Below are 7,060 nucleotides of genomic sequence, written 5' to 3'. Positions count from 1 at the left end.
TCAGATAATGGGCCAGCCGTCGTACCAAAGCTATCATAACAATTGGCTAGCTACCTAAATTTGCGATGGAAACTCCACTGCGCCTACCGGCCCCAAAGTTTGGGCCAAGCAGAGCAAATGAATCGGACCCTAAAAAAGACATTAGTCAAGTTAGGATTAAAAACTGGTGGGACCTGGGTAGAACTTCTCCTCTTTGCTCTTCTCCAAGCCAGGTGTACGCCATATATTAATGGATTCGCCCCATTTGAAATTTTCTTTGGAAAACCCCCACCTTTAGTACCTAGAATAGAAGATGAGAAAAAGGCAGAACTACGTAACCTTGTCTTACTTAAGTCTTTACAGGCCCTTCAAAGTGTACAGAAGGAGATTTGGGCCCAGGTTCGCGCTGTCCACTCAGCTCTGGAGGACAGACTTCCCCATCAATTTCAGCCTGGGGACTCTACGTGGATCCAGAAGTTCATTTCCAAGGGACTAGAACCCAAATGGAAAGGACCTTACACTGTCTACCTGACGACGCCCACTGCAGTTAAAGTAGACGGCATCCCATTATGGATTCATCACTCCCACATGAAGGCAGCACGAGAGTGGACAGCTCAGGAAGATGGGCCCTTAAGACTAAGACTCAAGCATACATAAGTATAACCCTTTGTTTCTTCCTTTTTACTCTTTAGCCCAGGCATTCGACCAGCCACAACGAAAATCGGAAAGAGCATTAATAACTTTGCTAATGACAATACACAAGGTCTTAAATAAGACCACCCCAGACATTGGACAAGATTGCTGGTTGTGCCTAAACCCAAAAAAACCCTTACTATGTCGGGGTAGGAACTCCCTTAAACTTTACTGAGCTCAGGAGGCTAGAACTTCAAGTCAATTCACTAGCAGAAGTAGTCCTCCAAAATAGAAGAGGTTTAGATTTATTTTTCTTAGAACAAGATGGATTATGTATAGCTCTAGGTGAAACCTGTTGGCAGCTCATACAAGCAGCGGGATCTGCCCACAACTGATTTCCCCAAAATGTACACATTGTACTAGCTGAGGTCTGTTGCCTCTGCATAATGCAAGGTCCCAGAAAGGGGCAGGGCGGGAGTGGTTGCCTTTCAACAGGCCGCCACAGGCAATCTGTGGATTGGGTGGGGCAGGATCTCAGGGAGATATGGACCATCAGGTTATACAGACTCAGTTTTGCTGCAATTTCTGTGTCCGCAAGTTCCCATAAAAGTCACAGATCACAGTAAGACCAGCTGCGGTATGGGACTGGCCCACAGATCCCCAGGATCTACCCTAGATCATGTTAGCAGCAGTGATCTGCCTGAAACTATTTTCCCCAAAATTCCCTCATAGCGCTGGCTGAAGTCTGATGCCTGCATCAAATGTTCATCCTGGAAAGGGGCAGGGTGGGGGCAGCCTCCAGGCAACAAGCCTCCCTGGGCAATCTAAAGGTTGGGTAAGGCGGGCCAATATCCTCAGGCCAATGCAGCTTCATAATTGGCCGTGTAGGGGGAGGGTTCAGCACAGGCAAGCTGGCTCCTGTCTGTAGATTGTCCCGAAGGGGGCCCCGACTAAGGCATAATGGTGGCTGCCTGTCCAGCCCTCTCTCCAGTGCAATGTAATGCAGACTTTCCCCACGTGACTCTTGCCCAAGCCTCCATCTCTCTGCCAGCACCCAGGGTGTGTGTCCGTGGTGAGAATGTCTGTGTGTGGGCCCTTTAAAGAAGTGTCTGAGATATTAGTCTCCTTCCGTCTCACCCAGATGACCCACTGGTTTTTAGTCAGATTTTTTGGGAACTCCTCTTCCCTGGGCTGGGACTCTGGGCTGGGGAGTCTCCATATGGGGCAAGACCCCTCTCTCCTTCAGGAGGGCCTCTGCAGCCTTACTCTCCCTCCTGGTGCTCCACCACCACCTGATTCTTTGGCCTATTTGACTCTGGCCAATTTGCGTCTTTGCCCCTCCTACTGGCTTCAATGTGGCTCCTTCTTTATATCATCAGATGTATGTGTTATGATCAGCTGGACTTCAGGTGATTCTCCACATTGATTACTTTATAATTTGGTTGTAATTTTAATGTGGTCCTGAGAGGAGGCAAACTCCACTTTTACAAAGTCTGTCATCTTGTCTCATTCTTCTCATGGACTTTTTTAAAATGATAATTTTCAGGGGGTTCCTAGGCCTACAGAACGCCAAAGACAAACTCCATTGCCAATACCTGCCATAGATCCAGGGCCACTTGGTCATCTGGGGTGATAGCTGGTAGTGGCATAATGACTGGTGACCATGGTCACCATTCCCTCTAGATAAAGAAACCCTGGAACTTCCAGGCCCAATAAATATTTGCTGAAAGAGTATACATAAAACAACAACAACAAAAATTCACTAGCCTGTAAGCCCTGTGAAGACAGGACTGTGTCTGTGTCGTTTGCTGCTGTATCCCCAACACTTGGTACAGTGCCTGGGACAGAATAGATGTTCAATACATAGTTAAATAAATGAATGAATGACTACTCCATATATAGGGCATGAATGGAAGTCGGTTGCATGTTTTTTTCCAAGATGAGACTCCTCCACCTGAATGTCTCCTTAGAGATCCCCAGGGCTTCGTTTAGGCTGAATTATTTCTACTGCTGACTTGGGTAACTGCTGATTTCCCCCAAAGGAAGGCAAAGAGCTGTGAGTTGAAGGGCCCTGATTATTTAATTAGGATGAAATAGGAGTACAGTAGGCAATCTTTTTAGCACCTACTGGGCACCAGGCACTGCTAAACTTTTTATCCACAGCATCTATCTCATTTATTTCTTACCACAGCTCTCTGGATTAGGTACCAATATTTTCTCCATTTAGCAGAAGAGATTATTGAGTTACAGAGGTTCAGTGCCTTGCCCAGGATTATACAGCTAGTAAGTGGCAGAGAAAGGATATGAACTTAGACCTGTCAGACTTCAAAGCCCAAGTTCTTCCTACTACATCAGATTTGAGACCTGGTAGTAGCCATAGACTTTTAGAAAGTCAAAGAGAAGTGACCCTATCTTATTTGCCTTTGTGCCTTGAGTTCTATCTCAGTGGCTCTTAAATAGTAGAGATTCAATAAATGCTTTATGAACAAATCTACCAGAGAAGAACTCATCCCATTCATTCATTTAACAAATATTTATTGAGTGCCTATAGTGTGCCAGGTATGTCTAGGTAGAAGCTGGGGATACAATGGTAAACAAAATCCCTATGTTATATACATTCTAATTGGGATACATATACTATAAACAAGAAAACAAGAAAACATCAGATAATAACGACTACTCAGAAAAAAAAAAGAGGGCATGAAGCAATTAAGAATAACTGGGAGGTCAGGGAAGGCCTCTGTAAGAGAAGACATTTAAACTGAATAACAGGAAGGAGCGAGTCATTTGAAAGTCTGCGGGAGGTACATTTGAGAAAAATGAAAGAGCTAGTGCAAAGATCCTGAGGCAAGAATAACCTGGGTGTGTAAGGAACTGAAAAGAAAAAGAAAATAGTGTACTGGGACAAGTGAGAGAAGGGGTGAATGTTAGAGATGAAGACTGTTAGGTTGTGAGGGCTGCCATAACAAAGTACCACAAACTAGGTGGCTTAAACAACAGAAATTTGTTGTCTTGGTTCTGGAGGCCAGGAGTCTGAGGTCAAGGTGACAGCCAGGTTTGCTCCTTCTAGGGCTGTGAAGGAGAATCTTTTTGTGCTTCTCTCCTAGCTTCTCAGGGTTTGCTGGCAATCTCTGGTGTTCCTTGGCTTGTTTCTACACAGCTCCGATCTCTGCCTTCATCTTCTCATGGCGTTCTCCCTGTATGTGTGTGCTTGTTTCCAAATTTCTGTCTTATAAGGACACCAGTCATATTGGAAAAGTGCCCACTCTACTCTAGTACAACCTCATTAATTTAATTAATCACATCTGCAATGACCCTACTCCAAATAAGGCCACATTCTGAGATACTTGGATTTGACTTTAGCATATGAAATAATTTTAGGTGGACACAATTCAATACATAACATGAGCTTAGCAAGACAGGCCAGATAAAGATCATTGAAGGCTTCAGAGGCCAGGTTAATGGGTTTGGATTTGCTCTGAATGTAATGGGACATCACCAAAGGGTTTCAAATCAGGCAAGTGACATGATCTGATTTATGTTTTGAAAAGATTATTCTGGCTGTTGTGTTAGATTATTAAACAGCTCCTGTGCCTGCATGAGTCATGACTCCCCTGCTAGGGATGGGAACTTTCATCATAACAACCACTTACTGGACTTAAGGCTTTAGTTTTCATTATCATTAGTTTGAAGGAAAAAAAAATTAGCTTCTAATTGATAAGATGAATACATCCTATAATGACATATTAAAAAAATGCTGTTTTCTCTCCTGGATGTTTACTCTTAAAAAATTATGAAACTGATACAAACTTTGGGTAAAAACTTCAAATAATACTGAAGGAAGTAAATTAGTAAATATAGGAGGACCCCAGGCACTGTTCCTCTACCCCTATCCATTCTCACTTCTCATTTTTATACACATCCACATTTTAAAAGATACCTCTTTGGAGATCTCCTTTCTAAAATTGTTTCTGACCATCTCTACACATCTCCATACAGATTCATACACACATTAAATTTTTAACACTAGGCCAACTGAGCAATCATGCAGGCTCCTATTACTCTCTTCTCATAAACTGACCTGGAAACATTCAAGATGAACAGGAACACTTAGCCCCAGATTATCAGAAAGATCACTGGACTTGGTGTCGAAATCATTGAGGTTCAGTTTCTGTCATAACACTCCCAGCATCTGAGATAATGGACAGACAAATCATAACAAAGTCTTAGTCTTAGCTTCCTCATATTTTATCTATCTCACGGTTATTGTGAAATTGAAGGGTATGTGTGTAATAAACCATTTCTAGCATATTGCTGCTAGTGTATATAACCCTCCTCTCCACTCCCCACATACACACAGCCATATCTGTTGGCATTCATCATATACAAGGGAGTTTGGTTTTGTAACTGGAACTAGAAAGAGGAGTTATGCTGGAAGACAGGCAAAGAGGGAAGGGGTACAATTGGCTTTGTCAGGCTGGGTGATATCTGGGGTAAGAAAGAGTTCTCTGAGTGGCTTTGTAGGCTTCAGATGTGGCCAAGTGGGAGCTGGAGCTGGATCTGGAGGGAACAAAGTGGGTGCATCCCTCTTGTCAACCATAGGAGACAGACTGGTTTGAGTATATCCAGGATGCCCTGATTTAGTGGATATCTCAGAGCCATGAAAGCAAAAATAACTGGGAAACATTTTGGTGGGAGAGGAGGTATCAAGATTCTGCTAATATTCAGGAGAGGACAACAACCCATAAATATTGGACTTGGGGGAAAAATTCTGTCACTAGAATATTCCGCCAGTTTATGCCATTCTGAATTGACTCTGTTTTGGATTTTTATCTAGGGAACAGATCTTATGTTTCCTTTCATTGAATTCCCACTGCCTAGTGGTGCTCAATAAATATTGGTTGAGTGAATTATCTACTTTATCCCTCAGAACCAGTGGAATAACAATGATGTTTGTATAGCCAACTTGTAAAGCCCAGCTTTCATACCTAGTTTTGATTCATTTCAATAGTACAATGAGACAGGTTTTATCATCATTCCTACTTTACAGATGAAATTACTGAGGTTCGGAAGTCAAACATGTACCAAAAATCATGTGGCGAATAAGTAGCAGAGGTTGAAATAGACATGCCCTCTGTCACCTATAAAGGGCTGTATGAGATGGTGATTATCAGGTTGTGACTTGTAAAATAAAAGAACCAGTTGTGGGTGGGTATGTGTGGTGCCCTGGAAGGTGTTATACATCTAGGAAACAGACACATCTTCAGGCAGGAGGCAGAAACTAAGGTGGCAAGCTTTACACAACCAGCCATTCCACCACTACTGTCTTTTCGGAGGTCCTGCTCTATTCTGGGCACTGTATCTGGTACTTGGGATACAAGAGTGAACAAATAGAACAATGTGTTCTCCTACACAATGCTAAGATGGAGCCCACCACATAGGAGGCTGAGAAGGCTTCAGGGTGGGCTCAAGCCTATACTATTCCCATATGGTTTTCCAACTACTAGTCCAAGGTATGGCACTGAAACTCCAGGAAGCTATATTTTAATACACATTTCAGATTATTCTGATGCACAGTCAGAGACAGCCAGATGAGCTAATTACACATCATACTGACTCTTTTATTTTCCTTAAGCTTTTAGACTAAAAGTTCTACCTCTACCTCAGCTGTACAATAGAGACTCTTAGACTAGAATATTGAAAAAGGAGTGATCTCCGCCATGCCCCAAGACCAGTAAGGTAACCAGAAAAATTGCCTAAATGGTAAAGAGAATGTTGTGGAACAAAAAGCCATAGTGTGAGGTCCAGAAGCCCCTTTTCAAGAGGAAATTCATCCTCTAAGGCCAATATTAGAGATCCTGAATTTTATTTGATCAAAAACGGTAGCAATTCCTTTTCATTAAGCCTCAAGTCCAGGTTCTCTGTTTCTGAATCTTATACTTTTCTCCATTCTATGTGTCTTCTGTTCTATCTGCAGCCTCCTGAATCAAGATCCTAAAATATCTATTTAGAGATCTTAGCAGTGAATAATGTATAAGAATGGAACCTCCTCACCACCCAGTCTACGTTATAACAGCCTGAATTTTTTAAGACACCTGGAATAGTCTCAGTTTGTGGCTGTTGTCCCTGAATAATTATTAACACCACCATCCTATTGTCAAAAGTGTTCTAGTCATACGATAAATTATATGGCCATTCTAATAAGGGAGGAACTGGAGACCTTCTTTCCTCATTGTTTTTATCTTGGACACCGCTTTGAAAAAGAAACTACAACTTTCAGATACCAGGACGATAAGCTCTTAAAAACAGGTACTGCCAAGTGATTTTTTTAAATAAGAAAAGCATAAGTTTTATTGTATACATTAAAAATAGAATGTCTGATAAACTAAGAAATACCTTGTGACTGGATTTTGTATTCCCAGCATCTAGTTCTATGTATGAATTAATG

The sequence above is a fragment of the Pteropus alecto genome, unplaced genomic scaffold (genome assembly GCF_000325575.1).
Source record: "Pteropus alecto unplaced genomic scaffold, ASM32557v1 scaffold365, whole genome shotgun sequence".
Taxonomy (NCBI): domain Eukaryota; kingdom Metazoa; phylum Chordata; class Mammalia; order Chiroptera; family Pteropodidae; genus Pteropus; species Pteropus alecto.
This window is presented reverse-complemented; position numbering follows the sequence as displayed.